The sequence below is a fragment of the Crocuta crocuta genome, unplaced genomic scaffold (assembly GCF_008692635.1).
Source record: "Crocuta crocuta isolate KB4526 unplaced genomic scaffold, BGI_CrCroc_1.0 scaffold143, whole genome shotgun sequence".
NCBI classification, from domain to species: Eukaryota; Metazoa; Chordata; class Mammalia; order Carnivora; family Hyaenidae; genus Crocuta; species Crocuta crocuta.
In genome coordinates, this window is record NW_027529175.1 from 830929 (window position 1) to 852022 (window position 21094).

Sequence of the window (21094 nt, forward strand, 5' to 3'; positions counted from 1 at the left end):
TGTTTTTTTTTTTTTTTATGAGAGGTATAGGGAGGGGCAGAGGAAGAGAGAGAACAATCTTAAAACAGGCTCCATGCCCAGTACAGAGCTCCACTTGGGCTCAGTCTCACAAGTGTGAGATCATTGAGCCGAAAACAAGTGTTGTACTCTTTACTGACTGAGCCACCCAGGTACCCCCCCAGCCCTGTTACTCTTAAGTAGTGCCTCCTTTCCCCTGATCCATCCCATCTCTTCCCATCTTTTTTTCCATTATCACTAAGTTGTTTTCAGTTACAACTGTGGGATGCCTGTACTTTGTTGGCATATACAAGATTTGTCAGCTTTGATTGTTCAGAGCTTGATATTTTTCAGAGTGATTGGAGGTTAAGCTCCGTAGTGCTGGTCGACACTCAGAATATGCTAATCATTGCCATGTCAATTGCTACAAATTCTGTGTGTTCATTTGTTGATCTAGATTACAAGAGGCAAAAGAGATAGTGGATGGTAGGGAGAATGATAGCAGTTGAGTGTAGTTTATTTCAAGATGTTTGGAAAAGAAAGAAAGGAGATACGGGAAGCAGGGCCAGAGAAGGCAACCAGAGAAGGTTGAGAAGGCAACCTGTTAAGGTGAGATAGGAAATCTACATAAAGATGTGTAGCAAGGACCCGGGAGAGAAAGAAAGATTGAAACTCTTTGAATGGAGAAGGTAGCAGGTAACCCATAGGGCAAGGCCATCAGATTCCTCTCAAGGGCATAGGTGGCATGATAATCCTTAAAGTTCCTTGTAGTTCCTTAACTACTCTAGTTAAGAAGGGAGAAGTCAGGATTTGTCTCTTGGTACTTTGAGCTCATTATACTGCTCTGGCTACCAGCAGAATGGTTTGCACATAGCAGGGGTAGACATTCTGAGAGAGAAATTCACAGGATGGAAAGAAAATATTGGTTATAACTTTAAACATGTTCTAGTTACTAGATCGCACTGTGTGGTTCATGACAAATGAACACGTTTATTAATCCTGTGTCTTGTGAATAGAACAGGTTACGTTGTATTCTTTTCCTAAGTGTTCATTTATCAAATGTATATATTTAAAACATACCACAATGTTTATAATGCTGTTTTGGCATGTCTTTATTTTAAAAACATCAAGAACTTTGGGCACCTGGGTGGCTCAGTCGGTTTAGCGTCCGACTTCAGCTCAGATCATGATCTCGTTGTCTATGAGTTCAAGCCCTGCATCAGGCTCTGTGGTGACAGCCCAGAGCCTGGAGCCTGCTTCAGATAATATGTCCCCCTCCCTCTCTGCCCTTCCCCAGCTTGTGCTCTGTTTCTCTCTGTCTCTCAAAAATAAATAACTGTTTAAAAATATTAAAAAAAAAACAAAAAACATCGAGAACCTCAGAAAGTGGAAGTAGACCAGGCTTCCTAACTCAGGCCCAGGTCAGCATATCAAGAGAAATGTCTTAAACATCTACTAGGTTCTGGTGGGGAAATAAGGAAAGAGAAACAAAGTAAAAAGATGAAAACTGAGACCCTCCAAGGAGCTAGATATTTTTTCCTCAGCTGGAAATCTTGCAGATTTCCAGTAGTCTATCCTCAGTAGTGTCCCCTATGCAAGGGGCTCTTTTACCCAGTTGTATATTTCAGTGGCACTTCTGAATATAGAATCTCTCCACGTAGATGTACCAACAGATTTTAAAATAAATCTTTTCCCAACTACTCTTTTTCAACCTCTTCACTATAAAACCTTCTATATTTTTATACCAAAGTGTTTAAAATGCATGATGTTTTTATTTTGCAGTTTGGCTGTATCCCCTTAAACAAAAGGACACACAAGTGACTATTTCCCCCTTAACACCATGCAGGTGGGTCTGTGGATAGAGAGGTCTTTTTATGCCGCCACATTCCCATTCCTGAAACACAGGCCCAATTGGGAAATCGTTACTTTTAAAACACAGAGAGCATTAGTGAAAAGGCTCTTTGTAAAAATAACAAAAACAAAACGATAGAATGGAAATGCAAAACACATCACATTTCAAGCCAGTAAGGGCTGGTTTGAAAACTTTAAAAAGGGGACCCTGTGCCCCACGCACGGCTTGTGAGGCGGCCTCAGCACATTGTGACACCGCCCTACGCTTCCTGAACCTGCCAGAGCCCAGGCTCCAACGCTGATGTTTTGTGTTTGCTTCGGAAGCGGATGCTCTCTAGACTTTTCTTTCCTGTACTCAAAAATGAGTATTTAATGTCATTTTTTTCATGTTTTCCTTAACCTCCCAAAGACTTGGGAATCGTCATTCAGAGTGCTTTTTAGAGAAGGTAACTCTGGAGACTGGAGAGGGGCCTCTGGTTCGCTTCCCTTATAAGTTGTTGACTCTGTCGGGTCCATCATTGGTAACCCACCCTTCCAATTCCCGGATCACAGAAGTCTGAAGCACTGACTCTTGGATCACTGCTATGTCCCTTAGCTACTTGTGTTGTGGCTTTGGACCTCGAGTCTCTCCTTTTTGTTTCTGCTCCATCATCCTGATTCTAAGTCACCCTCAGGTTATGGCTGGATTATTAAAATAGCTTCCTGTCGTTGTTCGGTTCCCAGTTTCCCCCCAGAAAACATTTCCTACATGCTGTGTTTTCTTAGTCTGAAATCCAAACACCTGTGTCTAAGCCAGGCTCCTTCACTGCTTCCGTCCTTCAACTGTCATTCCCCAGTTTTGAACCTTTGCCTTCTGTGCAGGCTTTTCTCTCTTTTTCATATGATTCTCTCACTTTTTGTCCTCATACTTTATAACTTCCTTATGTAAAATATACTCCCTGTTTCTGGCTTCCAAGCCATTTTGCTTCTCACTCTCAGAAAGCCTTCTTTAAACTTTTCTTCTGGAAGCCTTTCTTTATTAAAGCCCTCTTTCATTTGGACACAGTTTGTTTTCATCGATGTGATCGAAGTAACTTTGCTAGTTTCATTCATTACTTTTAGTGGCATTTTTAGCAGTTCTTTCCTTTTGTCTTTTTTCACATACAACGATATCATTTACAGAGAAAGTCAGTTTTATTTTCTAAACGTTGAGTCCAAATTCTTGCCTCCGTAGACTGGCTAGGACCTCAAGTACCATGTTGAATAGAAGAAGTATGAATGGACGTCTTTGCTTTTTTCTCAGATTTAGGGGGAAAACATTGTACTATTAAGTGTTTTTCCTAGTTACTTAGCTACTACTCAGCTGAATACTGGAGGGGTCACCCTGCAGATCTCTAGCGTGTTCTTTCTCTGTGCAGCGCTTTCCTTCCCAGTACTGTACACTGTAAACTCGAGCTGCCTCGGCTTTCCGGAAATCTCCTCAATTCAGGGAGGTCTCTGAGTTCCACTTGGGTTTCCCCTCCCTGCTTGGTGGCCTGGAATCTTTCCCTAGGCAGCGAGCTAGGGCAGTGGTAGGGCTCACTTTGTTTGTTTACCATCCCTTTAGGCACCACAGTCCTTCCTTGCCTGATGTCCAGTGTTTTGAAAACCGTTGTTTAAATATTTTGTCCAGTTTTTTAGTTCTCTGGGGTTTTTTGGGTTTTGGTTTTTTTTTTTTAGCTGCAAGGGTACATCTGACTGCTGTTACTCCATCTTTTCTGAAAGTGGAAGTCCTATCTTTTCTTAAAACATCTCAGGAATTATTTAGGAGTTGCTTCCAGAATATGAAATACTCTTTGGAATTTCCGTAGGGGCAAATCTTCGTTCTTTCAGGGTGGATTTGATTTTGGGGAGCAACCAAGAACCATTTTTCAGGTCTGGTTAAATGATTTGCCTGGGTAATACTGTTTGGGGTCCAAAATGAGTTCAGAATAAAGAGGCGCATTTCCTTGTGTGATTTGTAAACTGGTTTGGAAGCAAAGTAGGAATTGCAAAGTATTTTCAGTGATGGCAACCTGATTGAGATAAATACCTGTGTAACTTCTTAAGAGTGTGTGTCTTGAAAAATAACTTCCATTTGAATGTTTCTACGTATTGATTGGTATATATTTAGTATCAGATTATGTTTACAACTTGGACTTAACTGCTTCTTCTTTTTTTTTTTTTTAAATATTTTTATTTTATTTCTAGGATAGAGAGAGACAGTGTGAACAGGGGAGGGTCAGAGAGAGAGGGAGACACAGACTCTGAAACAGGCTCCAGGCTCTGAGCTGGCAGTCAGCACAGAGCCTGACGCGGAGCTCGAACCCACGAACCGCGAGATCATGACCTAAGCGAAAGTCGGACGCTTAACCGACTAAGCCACCCAGGCACCCCAGGACTTAGCTGCTTCTTAAGTTGATTTTATGTGATACTGTCTCTCCAACTTGATTACAAATTTACTGACCTCTGGACAGTTTTGTACATTGTCTCACTATGCTGTACTCAACTGTGGAAGCTCCTTAAATCAGGATAGTTAACTAATTCCTAGTTAACTATAATTACCTGATAGTTAAATGATTCATAAGGAAACAAAGATCACTCTGTCAAAATATGCTGCATGATATAAAAGATATAAAATTGGGTTTTGATACCTGTATAGCATTATTAATGCCTTCATAATTTAAATTTAAAGTTACTCACGTAAGATATTGAATTCCAGTAGCATGAGCACGTATCTGTATCTGTCTCACACTGCAGGAATTAATGTGAATGACCTAGTTCAAAGAGATGCCTTGAATCTGGATCTGTTATGTAATTAACCAAAGAATAGCCTTAGAAGCTAGTAGATCAGTATATGTGCTACATTAGATGAACTCTATCACTGGATAAAATTCTTCTGGCGGGTAGGAGGCAGAGGAAGGGTAACATTCTTTTCCCACAATCTTTGTTTACTGGCACCTACAGGTCCCGTTAGCCCCACCTCCACTTCCCATTAGAAAACAAGGGGTTTAGAAAATATTTTTCGTGGATTAAATTCTTAGATTTTTAATTTTCAATATATTTTTTAATTTCCTATTTTAGTTAACTGACTTTATAGCTTTACAGTTCTTTCATAGTCAATCTTATAATAGAGACTGGTTATTCATACTTACATGATGTCTTCTTGGCTTGCTCTTTATCCTTGATATTCTAGTACCTTCCGATTTTGTTTTCTTTGTTCTCCTTTCTTCCAGTTCTGCTTTGTTCAAGTAAAAGGAAGATTACCATGGGAAATTTTTCTTTTAAAGTTTGGTATAAGAGATGGACTTTAAACATTTTTTTAATTAAACATTTTTTTAATTTAACTTTTTAAATTTTGGGATTATGACCTGAGCCAAAATCAAGAGTTGGATGCTCAACCGACTGAGCCACCCATGCACCCCAGAAAAGGAGATTTTAAATCCAAATTTACCTTGAAGTTTTAAATTTTTGGTTTTAATTAATTAATTTAGAATTCCATATATCAATAATGTTTTCATATGTACTATTTTCTGATGGCCACATAAATTTCATGTATAGTACAAACTATAGTAAATACTGGTGAAGATAACCTCATCCTTTCTAGGGTACAGCAGCAGCTAGGCAACTAGTGTTGGTACTGATGTTTTAAGGAGTTTTTTGAATTATTTTTCAATCTTTAGTTTTTTTGAGTATAACTCTGTGAGAGCTTCCTTTAGGCAGAAATAATTTGGGGTTCTTCTGCATCCCACACATGTATTAAAAGAGGTTTTCACAGCTCTCATGTCTACCAGTTGTGAAACGAGGTTCCTGTTTGGTTGCATTGTTTCTACCATTTTGTTAGTTGTGTGAGAGTGGGGGACGGAGGGAGGATTGGTGTGTAGTTAAAAAAAAAATTCAACCAATTTTGTGTTAGATACAACAGTTTAAGATGTAGTACTGTATTTATGTTTATTAAAGTCTTTATTCTGTCCCTATTTTTCATGTGAAATCTGCTGAATTACTCTTCATTGTAATTAATTATAGGTTCCTAGTACTTTTATGTCTTAGTTCTTGCTTTAATATGGCTTTACAGTTTTGTTTCTCTAATAGAGAACTTTGAGTTTTGCAAGTTTTGTTATCATTTGTTATTTAGTCATAAAGTATAATGGAATTGATACATAACTGGGCTAAAATATATAATTTTCCTTACTTGCACATGTTCTCTCCCTTGACTTTTATTTTGTGTTCTATTCCTTGAAAACTATTTGGATAACGTGACTTCATTTTTGATTTTTTTTAATGTTTTCAATTGATACTTGTTCACTTTTAAAATTTGTGCCCTCTTTGATACATTAAAAAAATCACAGGCTGCCTGCATGGCTCTGTTGGTTAAGCATCTGACTTCGGCTAAGGTCATGATCTCATAGTTCGTGCGTTCGAGCCCTGCATCGGTTTGTGCTGACGGCTCAGAGCCTGGAGCCTGCTTCCTATTCCACGTCTCCCTTCCTCTCTGCCTCTCCCTTGTTTACCCTCTGTTGCAGTCTCAAAAATAAATAAACGTTAAAAAGAATTTTTAAAAAATCACATTCCCTTTGTTTTTGTTTAAAAAATTTTTAAACAAAAAATAAAATTATTTATTTATTTTTGAGAANGGCTCCCTGCCAGCAGCGCAGACTTGGCTCCATCTCACTAACCAAACCAGGACATCATGACCTGAGCTGAAATCAGGAGTCAGATGCTCAACCGACAGAGCCACCCAGGTGCCTTCTTTTGTTTTTAAACATAGACAGAGAATTGAAAGCATATCGACAGAGGTCTGCTCTTTGAACTTTATGATCTTTACCCCATTCTGATACTACCCTCCTGCCAAAGGTGATAACCACCCTTCTGATTTTAATGTCACCTTCAGAGAGCGGTTGACTTAGAGTAACGTTGAAGCGGCATAAAATGTTCTAATAATAATGCAGTTAAAGATTTACAGATATTCATTGAAAAAGATTTTTTTAATGTTTTATTTATTTTGGAGAGAGAGAGAGAGAGAGAGACAGCATAAGCAAGGGATGGTCAGAGAGAGAGGGAGACACAGAATCCAAAGACAGGCTCCAGGCTCTGAGCTAGCTGTCAGCACAGAGCCCGACATGGGGCTGGAACCCACAAACCGTGAGATCATGACCTGAGCTGAAGTCGGACTCTCAACTGACTGAGCCACTCAGGTGCCCCTTTTAAAAAAAAAAGATTTTTTTAATGAAAGATTTACAGATATTCAAAGTATAATATTTTTTAATAGCGTAAGTTTCTAGAAAAGAGAAATTAATTAGTTGAAATTTTGAGACCATTCAGGAAAAAATTATGTATTTCAATGGAGGCTGATAGGACCATTTTAATAAAAAGCCATTTTGAGGTTCATAGTCCTTTATTGGAAACTGTAAGGGCCATCAGTATTTTAGAATTTAGAAATTTTCTTTATTTTTAGAAAGCTAACAAGATGCTTTTACCGTATATTATGTAATGTCCTTGCACAGTCAGGGGCAGCACTTCGTAGTTGAATACATGAATATTTCGGCAGCCAGAGCTATGACTGTTCTCACTTTAGTGGATACACTATAAATAGTCTCATGTCAGTTCAGGTCAGATTTGGCTGCCAATTAAGTCAGATCAAGTATTTCTACCAGATGAATTACAGAAAACTGGTGGTTTTCAGAAGTTCTTGGATTTGGGAATTGTGGCTAAGGGATTATGGACCCATGTTTACTTTCTTAGCCCTAATGTTTGTGTCTTTTGTTAACCTTCAGAAAATGAAACCTGCTTTCCTTTTTTTTCTCCTACAGGATATGAGATTAAATCTGTTTTCTAGAGGCCGGTTAATAGAAATTAGGACACCTCTTCACAAAGCTTGATCCCTTAGGCGGCTGTCACTGTCACGTGGCGCCTTCTACAGTACTCCTCTGGCTTTATGTTAAGAATCTCCTGGTTCCTTTCTCCATTCTCCTTTCAGAGGTGCTTTGTGGTAATAAATAGTAAGGAAAAAGGATTTAAAATGTGCCGTACTTCACGTAAGATATATCCTATCTCATGTAATAAGGTTTCAGAAGGAGCCGCAAGCTTTTCTCTGCACTGACCTTTTCTACTATCAGCTAATGTGGTAGCTTTAAAAATAAATCTTTCCAAAAGGAATCCACGCTTACGGTAAAACTAAAATCCAGTTGTAGAAAAGTATAAAGAAAAACTAGACGCTTTCTCCTGCCCTTTGGTGTTCCTCACCCAGCTAGTTTTTTGACCACTTGTTTTAGAGCTTTTCTAGGGGTTTGGATCCTTTTTGGTTTGTTTGTTTTACTTTGTTTTTGTTCAGACATTCCAGAGGACAGTTTGGGAAATTCCAATTAGACACTAAACCCCACTTGGACTAAGTTTGTGTTCATTATGTGTTAAACTATGGAGATGGCCTTTTCTGTTCTAGTTGACATATATAAATTTTATTCCTAGAGCTGTTTGTTCAGATTGCATCATTATGAAATGTTAATTAGATATGTTTTTTGCATTAATTCATACCAATTGTTCCAAATTGAGAATATCTGAGTATTACCCATATTCAGAAGTAGAAATAACAATGACTGACTGATTTATTTAGCAAAAAGTAATTTTTTTCATGTAAAAAAACATAATATTTAACAGTGCACACTTACTTTTAAGGAGCACTTTTAAGAAGTGGGGTGTTAGGGGCGCCTGGGTGGCTTAGTCGGTTAAGCGTCCGACTTTCGCTTAGGTCATGACCTCGCGGTTCGTGGGTTCGAGCCCCGCGTCGGGCTCTGTGCTGATTGCCAGCTCAGAGCCTGGAGCCTGTTTCAGAGTCTGTGTCTCCCTCTCTCTCTGACCCTCCCCTGCTCACGCTGTCTCTCTCGCACTCTCCTAGAAATAATAAAATTTAAAAAAAAAATTAAAAAAAAAAAAGAAGTGGGGTGTTAGGGGCGCCTGGGTGGCTGAGTCGGTTAAGCGTCGGACTTTCGCTTAGGTCATGACCTCGCGGTTCGTGGGTTCGAGCCCCGCGTCGGGCTCTGTGCTGATTGCCAGCTCAGAGCCTGGAGCCTGTTTCAGAGTCTGTGTCTCCCTCTCTCTCTGACCCTCCCCTGCTCACGCTGTCTCTCTCGCACTCTCCTAGAAATAATAAAATTTAAAAAAAAAATTAAAAAAAAAAAAAGAAGTGGGGTGTTAGCTCATTTGCTAAGTCAGTAGTTCTCAAGGTAAGCATATGGGCAGCAGGATGGAGAGGTGGTCCCAGTGATTATTCCCAAGAATATTACTGAAATTGTTTATGTTTTTAAACCCATGATAAATATAATAAGAGCATAATGCATATGTGAATGCCCTTCTGGGGAAAGTGTAAGTTTTGTCTTATATGTTTATATGGGATCCAGATTTTTTTATTCTTTAGTTCAACAAAGTAAAGTTTAAAGTTAGTTCTTCACACATAGTGTGAAGAAATGGCTTTATAATAAACAGATGGAGAATGTTGGGACATTTAATGTACCTTTTATTTTTTAATTTCATTTATTTATTTGGTTTTTTTTTTTTTTAAATTTATTTAGAGAGAGCATGCATGCAAGTAGGGAGGGGCAGAGAGAGTGGGACATAGAATCCCAAGCAGATCCGTGCTGTCAGCACAGAGCCTGACTTGGGACCCGAAATCACGAACTGTGAGATCATGACCTGAACCAAAATCAAGAGACTGACGCTTAACCAACCCAGCCACCCAGGCACCCCTTTATTTTTTAATTTTTATTTATGTATTTTGAGAGAGCGCATGCGTGTGGCCATAGACCCATTAATTCAAGATCTGAGTGGAAATCAAGAGTTGGTGCTTAACCACCTGAGCCACCCAGATGTACCTTTTTGAATGAGGATGTGTCTAATAAGTATTGGCTGAAATGTATTCAACTGAAGGATACTCAGTTTCAAACTGCTTGGCCGGTTCTCTTGCTAGCACTTCCCCCACAGTACCCTGTACTACCCCTGTGGCCCCTACGCACATAGGGTCTGGGTTTTCTTTTTTCCCAGTCCTTGTACCTGGTACCATATATGTGGCACAGGAGAAATAAGTAGTCATTAGTGTTCCAGGCTACCTGTTTGCCACCTTAGAGCCTCAGATTCCTTGTTTTTGCAGAGTACTATAGACTGTTGTTGTTCTTATTGTTATTGTTGTTATGTGAAGGTCAAGGGCCCTGACTGTCTTTTCCTTGTGGAGCACTGTTAGGATTCAATACTGCATTGAATAGGAGCTTCTCCGATGTGGCTGGGAATTGCGGGAGCTAGAGATTTCTAAGGGCTTTATGGCAAAGATCTGGCCTGGCTGGGGAATGTCAGAAATATAGGGCCCCTTTCCCTTTAGTGGTATTTTGGAGGCTAGAAACACATGCTCGCCTTTGACATTACAAAGAGTCTCTGGTCATTAAATGAAGGGAAAAAATGCCACTTGATGAAAGGAAACTTGACCACGAAATGTAGTAGTGGGGTTCCTGGGTAGCTCAGTCAGTTGGGCTTCTGACTCTTGATTTCAGCTCAGGTCATGATCTCAGGATCCTGAGATCAAGCCCCACTTCAGGCTCTGTGCTGAATGTTGAGCCTGCTTGGGATTCTATGTCTCCCCCTCTGGCCCTCTCCTCCCTTCATGTTCTCTCTCTCTTAAAAAAAAAAAAAAATGCAGTAGAGGGGCACCTGGGTGGCTCAGCAGTTGGTTAGGCAGCCAACTTTGGTTCAAGTCATGATCTCACAGCTCATGGGTTCAAGCCCTGCATCAGGCTCTGTGCTGACAGCTCAGAGCCTGGAGCCTGCTTCAGATTCTGTGTCTCCCTCTCTCTCTGCTCCCCTCCCCTGCTCATGCTGTCTCTCTCTCAAAAATAAACAAACATTAAAATAATTTTTTAAAAATGTATTAGAAATAAAACTATTATTAAGTGGGACTGATGTAAAATAATAAGCAAAAGTTATAAAGTTAGGTAAAGAAAATAATCTCAAGTAGGAAAAAGCCAGTTAGCAAATTAAACAGTAAAAAATATCAAATTTAAAAATAGCACTGAATATCTTAGGCAGTTAGGTAGAACTTAGAAGAGTAATATAATTTTCCTCTATGATAGGAAATGGTAAATAATTCAAGGTAATAATTTAAGAGTAAATAAAAGATATAAATTTGGAGAAACTTTAGAGTATTTGAAACCAGTACATTTAAAGATGGCAAAGTATTTGTTCATAAATTTTAAAAAAGGTGTTAACATATTACAAGTATGCTTTGTAGCTAATGCAGATTCTAAATTTTATGTGCATCGTTTAAGCTAGTCAGATTTTCTATTTTGTTTTGAATTAATTTAGTAATTTCTGTCTTTCAAAGAGTTTTCCTCCTTCATCAGAGTTCTTTAGTGTATTGACATAAAGCTGTTTATAACATTCTTATTTTATTTATTTTTGAGAGAGAAAGAGAGAGAGCATGCATTGGCATGTAGGGGAGGGGGGCAGAGTTGGGAGGGGAAGAGACTCTCATGCAGGCCCTGTGCCCAGCAGGGAGCCCTAACATTCTTTTATTTTATTGTTTTTTTTTTTTTTTTTTTTTTTTTTTTTNAGCACAGAGCCCGACGTGGGGCTCGAACCCACGAACCGTGAGATCATGACCCAAGCGAAAGTCGGACGCTTAACCGACTAAGCCACCCAGGCGCCCCTAACATTCTTTTATTTTAATGCCTATAGGATTTGGAGTGGAATGTCCTTTCTTGTACATCTGATATTGGTTCTTTGTGTGAATTTGTGCTTGCTTTCTTTTTATTTTACTCTTAGCTACAAGTTTATCAATTTTATCAGTCTTCTCAAAGAACCAGTTTTGATTTTTCTCTATTCTCTTGCTGTTTGTTTTCTGTTGTTGATTTCCAGTCTTTATTGTGTCATATTACTTGCTTTGGATTTAACTGACTCTTCTTGTTCTAGCTCCTTAGAGATGGAAACTCAAGTCATTGACTTCAAACCTTCCTTGTTTCCTAATAGAAGCATTTAATACTATAAATTTCCCTCTATTTTGCACTCATTAAAAAAAATTTTTTTTAATGTTTGTTTATTTTTTTTGAGAGAGAGAACCCACGAGTGTGCATGTGCCTGTGACCAGGGGAGGGGCAGAGGGAGAGAGGAGGACACAGAATCCGAAGCAGGTTCCGGGCTCTGAGCTGTCAGCACATGGCCTGACACGGGGCTCAAACTCACAAACTGTGAGATCATGACCTGAGCCGAAGTCAGATGCTCAACAGACTATATATATAATAAACCCCACAATTCATGTCACTATTTTTGCGAGATGTCACACCGCGAGATCATGACCCAAGCGAAAGTCGGACGCTTAACCGACTAAGCCACCCAGGCGCCCCTATCTTTCTGCATTTTAAGCTGCCTTTCTGTTGTCGTCTATCTTGTATTGTTTCTAACCATACAGATGTTCTTAGCATTGTTCACCTGTGTCTAGTTTGTCTTTTTTGCTCTGGCTGCTTTACATAATTTTCTCTTACTGGTTTTCAGCAATTTGGTGAGGACAGTGTACCTTGGATGGTTTTCTTGGAGTTCTTGGATCTGTGGGCTTAGAAATTTCAACAAATTTGGTAATAAAAGTTTTAGTCATTATTTCTCAAGTATTCCTCCCTACCCACATTTTTTGGGTCTGAAATTACACATTAATGAGATTACTTGATATTGTCTCAGAGGTTACTTTTTGTTTTGTTTTGTTTTGTTTTTATTAATGGGTCATTCCTTTAGTGTCTATTGTGCTGTTAGGTTTAGCCAGTGAAGTTTTCATTTCAATTATTGTATTCTCTTCTCTAGACCTTGTGTTTGATTATTTGTCATATCTTTCATTTCTTTTCTCATTTTCTTTCTTTAAATTTTGAACATATTTACAGTGTTTTAAAATCTTTATCTATTGATTGTATAATTTTCACCATTTTTGAATCTGTTTCTGTTGACTGATATTTTTTCTTTTAATTATGGGTTACATTTTCCTGCCTCTTTGCATGTAATTTTTTATTGGATGTTGTATATTGTGAATGTTGCATCATTAGGTATCTTGATTTTGTTGTCTTTCTTTAAAGAGGATTGGATTGGGGTGCCTGGGTGGCTCAGTCGGTTAAGCATCCGACTTTGGCTCAAGTCATGATCTCACGGTTTGTGGGTATGAGCCCCACGTCTGGCTCTGTGCTGACAGCTAGCTCAGAGCCTGGAGCCTGTTTCAGATTCTGTATCTCCCTCTCTCTCTGATCCTCCCCTGTTCATGCTGTGTCTCTCTCTCAGAAATAAATAAAACCAAAAAAAAAATTTTTTTTTAAAGAGGATTGGATTTTGTTTTGACAAGCAGTTAAGTCTCTTGTAGGTTAGATTGATTTTTTTTGAGGCTAGTATTTAAACTCTTAGGTTGGATCTAGAATTGCTTTATTTAGGCTTCTGCATTTAGCCCTCTAATAAGACCTGACCTGTCTAGGGTCTCTGCTAAATGCTTGGAATGTTCATTGAAGTCTTCACTCTGGCTGGTTGAAGTTCAAACATCTCTCATGTTGGTATCAATTCAGGGAATTGTTCAGCTGCAAGGTCCCTAGTTGTTTGTTTCACCCCACCCCCCACCCCCAACAGTTTGGCCAGCCTTGCAGAATTCTACCCTACAGGTTGGTACAGCCAAAGACTCAGGGCGACCTTATACAGAATTTTGGAGCTGTTTCTGTATGTGAAGCTCCTTCCTCTCTGATACCCTGCCCTGGCAAATTCCAGATTTCTTAGTCCCCCTAAATCCTGAACTCTGTCACCTCAACCTGTTTAGCTCACTGGGCTCTGCTTATGGTCTTTCTCCAGTGCCACAGTGTAGAAGGTACCTCCAAGCAGAAAGCTGCAGCCTTCACAAGACCCATCTTTGGTTCCTCTCTCTCAAGAATCACAGGGCTAACTGTTGTTCAGTGCCTAAAACAGTTGTTTCATATATTTTGTCCAATTTTCTCGTTGTTTAAAATGGGAGGGCACATCTGGCAGTAATTGCGTCATCATGGCCTGAGCAGAAGTTGAGAGGTACTGTTTTTATTTTCAACTTACAGGTAAGGAACTCGAGGCTACAGATGTTTAAGGACTTCTTCCTCCTGTTCTCCTTTTACCAGGTGGATAGTCTTCATGTTTGTTTCTTTAAAGCTGTACAACTTACCACCAGCCACGTTAAGCCCTGTCTGCTCTAGACCCGGGTTTCACTTTTTCTGCAGAGGTCCAGATAGTGAATATTTTAGGCTTTTGGGGTCATGTAAAGTCAATGCCACATATAATTCTTTATTTCACAACCTTTTAAAAATGTGAAAACCACCCTTAGCTAGTTGGCCACATAAAACCAGGCCATGGACAGATTTGGCCTGTGGGTCATAATTTACCGCCCCTGCTCTAGATCATGCCTTTGTATCTTGGACTTTCCTGGACCCCCACTTATTCAAAAGTCATATATTCTTTATCTTATTCCCTAGAGTCTTGCTAACAACAAAATTTGTTTAGCCTTTGGTTTGAGGCAAGCATATCCATCATTATGTCAGTTTTCAAATGAAGAAACTTCAGCATAGAGAGGTTAAGTCCCGGACACACAATTAGTGGCAGAATAGAGATTTACTTATACTTAGGTCTGTCTGATTTTAAAGACTTCCTCCCGCCCACTATCCTAAAACGTTTGAAATCATATGCTATACTAGCTCTGACAGAATAGCTGATTTGGTTTAAATAAAAATTCATGCTAATAGTTTTTTAGAATTTTTTTAATGTTTATTTATATTTGAGACAGACAAGAGAGTGAGAGCGAGAGAGGAGGAGGAGGAGGAGGAGGAGAAGGAGGAGAAGAGAGACACAGCATCTGAAGCAGGCTCCAGGCTCTGATCTGTCAGCACAGAGCCTGATGTGGAGCTCAAACACACAGACCTCAAGATCATGACCTGAGCTGAAGTCGGATGCTTAACTGACTGAGCCACCCAGGCGCCCCTCACTCCTACTTTTACAGTTGATTCTGTTAATGTATTCTCTGTGTACCCAGAGCACTTTTTCATATACAGCACTGTGATAATAGCATTTATCTCATTGTTGTGGTTTTTTGATTCAAGTGTATGCCTGTCTGATTAGGCAGTGAACTTCCCCTGCAGAGCATTAGTCCCTTTCATATCCTTGGATCCCAGCATAGTAATTGGGTATAACAGGCACTCAGTAAGTGTTGTTTGGTTGAATACTAATGAATGAAGGAATAGATTTATTCTTTAGAGCCCATCTCAGATATATGTCCTCCAACAAGTGTTTCTGATTTTCTGCTTCTCACAGCTAGGTTAGGCATTTCTGCTCACCCTATCACTAATATTTTGTGCTTATCCATCACATTATATGTTACACTGTTTTCATATTCAGGGATATTCCCTACACTATTATTTATAGTAGTATGATTCATTGTAACAGTGGAATCTAAGCTATCATTAAGATAATATTATAAAATAATTTTTAAATGCTTATTTAATTTTGAGAGAGAGAGAGAGGAAGGGGTACAGAGAGGGGGAGAGAGAATCCCAAGCAGACTCTATACTGTCAGCATAGAGCCTGATGTGGGGCTCTGTCTCATAAATCATGAGATCGTGACCCGAGTTGAAATCAAGAGCCAGTCACTTAACCAACTATGCTACACAGAAACCCTTGTGAAATAATTTTTTAAAAAATGTTTTTTATTTATTTCTGAGATATAGACAGCGTGAACAGGGGAGGTTCAGAGAGAAAGGAAGACACAGAATCCAAAATAGGCTCCAGGCTCTGAGCTAGCTGTCAGCACAGAGCCCGACACGGGGCTCGATCCCACGAACCGTGAGATCGTGACCTGAACCGAAGTCAGACGCTCAACGGACTAAGCCACCCAGGCGCCCCTGAAATAATTTTTTTTAAAGACATGGTAGGGGTGCCTGAGTGGCTCAGCCCATTAAGCATCAGACTTTGGCTCAGGTTATGAGCTTGTGGTTCAGGAGTTCAGACCCTGCATCGGGCTCTGTGCTGAGAGCACAGAGTCAGCTCCATGTCCTGTCTCCTCCTCTGTCTGTCCCCCCGACCCCCCAAAATAAAACAACCATAAAGATATAGTAAAATGTTTTACAAGTAACAATAAGAGAAAAGAAGACACAAAAGACTATACTTAGATTCCTGGTTTTAAGAAAATTAAAATGTGTATATATGTATTTACATGGCAAAATGACCAGTAGATTATATAAATGTTAGAAGAGCTTATCTCTTCACAGAGGATTATCAGAGATTTTATTTTCTTTTTCTTCCTCTTTTTTTTTTTCACTTTGCAGAAAATGTGTTTCTATAAACAGGAAACAAATAGTTATTAAAATTAATTGAGAGGAGAGGGAGATGTGACAACTAAGTGTAACGAGGGGTTGTGGAACAGAAAAAGGACAAAACTTTGCATATATGCAAAAAGAGACAAAATCAGAGTAAAGTCTGTAGTTAATGTACTATAGCAATATTAAGCTGGTAAGAACAGATACTACCCTTGATCTTAGCAAAAAGGTGGAGAACCTATGTATTGTAGCAATACTAATTTCCTTGTTTCACTGAGTGTACCATGGCTATATAAGGTGTTAATATTGGGAAAAGCTGGGGAAAGATTATATGAGAATGCACTGTACTATCTTGCAACCCTTCTGTAGGTCCGAAATTATATCAAAATAAAAAATGTGATTGAGTGTAAATTGGATTATAAACTCCTTAAGGATAGAGACTAGGTCTTAGTCATCATGGCACACCTTGGGCTGCATCAGGCATATAGTAGATGCTTATAAAATATAAAGGAATGGAGGTGAAATTGTATATTTTCTCAGTTTCTGCCATCCAGTTATTTTGACTCAGGCTTCAACCTTCTAAGGTGGTATTGAATTTCTAGTGTCATCATCCATTCATATACTAAATTCTTGTTGAGTATTTATCGTGTAGTATACACCGTGCTTAGCCCTACAAGCACTCAAAGACAGTCCCCTGGCACTTGTGAGGTCACCCGGAGCTAAGATGTGTACAGATATTTATAACAAAGGGTGATGGTTTTAAGTACCATACAAACTATTACGGACTTGGAGAGTCTATAGCAAATATATCCATTTGGGAGATTAAAGGATGCTCATTCAAAGAAGTGAAATTTTAAATTTGTAATTTTTTTTTAATGTTTATTTTTGCCAGAGAGAGAAAGATACAGGGTGCGAGCAGGAGAGGGGCTGAGAGAGAGGGAGACAGAGAGTCCGAAGCAGCCTCCAGGCTCTGAGCTGTCAGCAGAGTCTAATGAGGGGCTCGAACCCACAACTTGTGAGAGCATGACCTGAGCCTAAGCCAGACACTTAACTGACTGAGCCACCTAGGTGCCCCTGATATATTTTAAATTTATGGTGGTTTAATTCTACCACCATATTTCAAGAAGAAAGGTAAATACCTTTGTATGTAAAATGTGGCCTTTGGGGCGCCTGGCTGGCTCAGTCAATGGAGCATGCAACTCTTGACCTTGGGGTTGTGAGTTAGAGCCTCATGTTGGGTGTAGAGATTAAACAGGAAACAAACAAACATATATTAAAATAAGATGTGGCCATTGATTGAGATATTTGGAAAGAGGAGACCCTTTTATTGACTTGAGTCATGCACAGAAAACCAGCCCTACTTGTTCCTGAGAGCAAGGATGAGGTGAGGAGAGAGGTGGAAAAGAGAAGAGAAAGAAACTGAAGGGAGTAGGGACAGCCTTTCCCTGGGACTCCATTACCTCCTGATGTCTATTTCAGAAGCCTGCAGAGGACGGTGTATAGGTTCTTAGATATGAATCTATATTGTGTAGTTCTAGTGGTTATTGTAACTACAAGTTGGTGGGATTTTTTGTAGTGTTCATGTATATTTATAGATGTGTGAAAAACTTACTGTATATAGAGTATTCATTCGGTCATCCCACAGATATTTATCGAGTAGTTTACAAAGGAAGGTGATATCATTCAGTTCCCACTGCAGGCTCCCTGTGGGAGAGGAGTCTAGGATTATCATCATTTTCAGTCTACAGGTGATCAGGTTGCATTTCAGTTTGGTAGCTAGGTGAGTCGTTTAGTACCACACAGCTAGCTACTATGTAGTAATTTCTAGACCCCATGTCTTCCACCTACAAATTAAGTGCTCTTCCCAGTCTGCCTAGTCCTTGCTCTGATATTGTGCTGAGCATATATGTCTTTGAGTGCTAAGTGAAATATTAGTTTCAATTCCTGACCTTCCTGAACCTAATCAAGAGGTTAGACCAAGGAAATAATTCCTTTCCAACAATTAATTGCTATTGAAAATCAATGTGTATTTTTTTTTTATGTGTATTTTTTTTTAAATGAGAACTTATTAAAGAAAGATCTCTCTTGTAAGCCTTAATTTAGCCTAGAAGCTCTGGTCTGACTCTGGGGGGTTTTACAAAGCTCCCCAGGGAGTTTTGACTAGGAGAAAGTGTGGGGACCAGTGCTTCCACTCTTTTCCAACAAAGTGAACTTGGTAACTTTCATGTTGGTAAGCAAGCCACGTTAGTTTACCATTAGAACAAAATTCCTTTGAAAAAATAAAAAGAACAAAATTCCTTTGAAGTCTCCTGTTTTAACCAGAAAGATCTTATGGAATTTATATTTTATTTAATAAATGTTTATTTGTTTACTTTGAGAGAGAGAGAGAGAAAGAGAATCATAAGCAGGTTTCACACTGTCAGTGCAGAGCCCAGTGTGGGGTTTGACCTCGCAAACCGTGAAATCATGACCTGAGCTGAAATCAAGAGTCAGATGCTTCGCCGATTGGGCCACCCACGTGCCCCATATATTCTATTTCATAAAATATTATTTTGTTTTAAAAAGATTTTTATGATTCTATTATACACACACACATATTTAAGTTTACTTCCTTTGAGAGAGAGGGAGCATACAAGTTGGGGAGGAACAGAGAGAGGGAGAGAGAGAAAGAGAGAGAGAATCCCAAGCAGGCTCTGCACTGTCAGTGCACAGTCCACTGCGGGGCTTGAGCTCACAAACCAGGAGATCATGGCCTGAGCCACGCAGGCACCCCTCTATTATTTATATTTAATCCCAAATCTAAATGAACTTTATTTCTTTATATAATACGAAGGAGGGGATCCGATGTGGTTTTTTTTTCCAGTGGGTAACCAGTTGGCCCTGTAGCAATTATAAAATGATGTGACCTTTCTTTACTGATCTGAAATGCCACTTTTATTCTGCAGCAGGTCCCAGTGTTCATAGGTATAGGTCTGTTTCTGGGTTATATATTCCTGGGTGAGGACCATGCTGTTTTAATCACTGTGGCTTGGAAGCATTTTTGTTAGTTTTTATTTAACCTTCTAATAATCAACAATGACACTGAAGATCACATCTGTGCCTCGCTGCCAGCCTCATCTCTTGCCACCCACCTGTAATTCACTCCGTCCAAATCTGGCCATATCCAGTTCTGAGAGTCCCCCGAGGGTTCCTTGCCTCATCAAATGTCCATGCCTTGTGCAAGTCCCTCTCTGCCTGCCCTCTTTCTCCTAATGTGATTAACTTGCCCTCAAGATCAAGTGTAGGTTCCTCTTCTGAGAAGCCTTCACAGATTTCGCCCAGGCTGCAAGAAACCTTCCTCCTTTATGCTTTTATAGTGCTTCATGCATTACTTTCTCGTAGTACTTTGTCTTTTGTCTCGTATCCAGAGCTCCTAGCACAATGGCACTTGTTACACTCAGTCTTAAAAAATAAAGCAGAAGAATCCTTGGAAGTAGCTTAGGTACACAGTGCTCCTTCAAGTGCCTGCATACTTTTTTTGCACATAGTGTTTCCTTGGACTTCATTGCCTAGCAATTTCCTGCTTAAACTTTCAGACCCCGCTCAGGGGTCACCTCTGAAGCAGCCTTTTGGCCCTTTCTCCTCCTCAGAGTTCTCTGCTTACTCCCATTGCACCTTGTGCATGCCTCTGTTGGAACGTTTTTCATAGTGCTGTAGAGGATCGTGCACATCTGGATGTACAGTGCTATTTAGTGGCTCGGCTTTAGAATTGACTAGCCTAAGTTCTAAACCTGTCTTTGCCAGTTTCCCAGCTTTGTATCCTGCTACCAATTATTTAACCTTTATAAGCCTGTTTCCTTAGCTGCAAGATGGGGATTATAATTCCTTCCTTACGAGGTTGTTGTAGGAAAAATGAGGCAATACCTCTGAAATGCTTTGTCTAGTATCTAGAACATAGGTGGCCCTGAATAAATTCTACTTGTTATTATATCTCCACTAGATTTTGTATAAGACTCTCTTTTATCTCTGAAACCCAACACCTAGCCCGGAGCCTGGCAGGAAGTAGACTGATGAATAAATTACCAGCTGTCCTCAAAACTCTCCCCTCCTGTTCTGCTTTTCTCAGTGATGCCATCCGTGTCTTGAGTGTCATCTCTAACTTTTCTTCTCATTCAAAACAAAACAAAAAAAATTGTTGAGTGTTTACCATGAGCCAGGTACTGTGCAAGGCCATGGGTGAAAAGGGAAAAGATACAGTCTCTAACCATTGGAGCTTATAGTATAACAGGGGAAGTAGTTAAAAAAAAACCCAAAAAACTAGAATCTGTGGGCCCATTACTGTTTGCTCTACCTTTGTTTATGTTTGTACATTTTCAAAATAAGTTTTTAAGTAAATAATGGATAAATAATTATAAAATGTTATGTGCTGTGAAGAAAATGAGTAAAGGCTGCATTTCAGGAAGGACCATCTTGCATAAAGTGGCCTGGGGACTTTGCATTTAAGCTGAGGCTGGAGGCTGAGAAGGAGCCAGCCGGAGGGGAGGGTGTTCCCCAAGGAGGGAGTGACATGTAGCACACCACAGGAGAGCAGTGGCACGGTCCAGACACTGAAATGTCGGTGGGGAAGATTGGAGAGAGACATTGGAGGGCAGATAAACAGAGAGCATATTACTTATGATCTTGAAGACAACGAGGGGTCCAGATTTTATTCCTGTTACAGTGTGGTGCTGCTGAAGATTTATAAGCAGGGAGTAAGCTGATTTAATTTCTGTTTCTTAAAGGTGCATTTCAGAGTTTAGCAAGGAAAGTGGAGAAAAATGAACACACTGGAGATGTATTTTGGAGACAGACTCAGGAACTTGCTGGTAGATTAGAAATGGGAGAGGAATCCAGATTCATGGCTTGAGAACTGGATCTTGTGTTTTTTTTTTTACGGAGATTTACTA

General features: G+C 39.6%; 1 protein-coding gene and 1 pseudogene across 5 annotated transcripts in view; one reads left to right on the forward strand and one right to left on the reverse strand.

Moving 5' to 3' along the window:
* The window catches only part of TNRC6B (trinucleotide repeat containing adaptor 6B), a 243249-nt gene that overhangs the window by 10571 nt on the left and 211584 nt on the right, over window positions 1–21094 (forward strand). The window lies entirely within an intron of this gene.
* LOC144226635 (U2 spliceosomal RNA) lies at window positions 16306–16411 on the reverse strand (annotated as a pseudogene).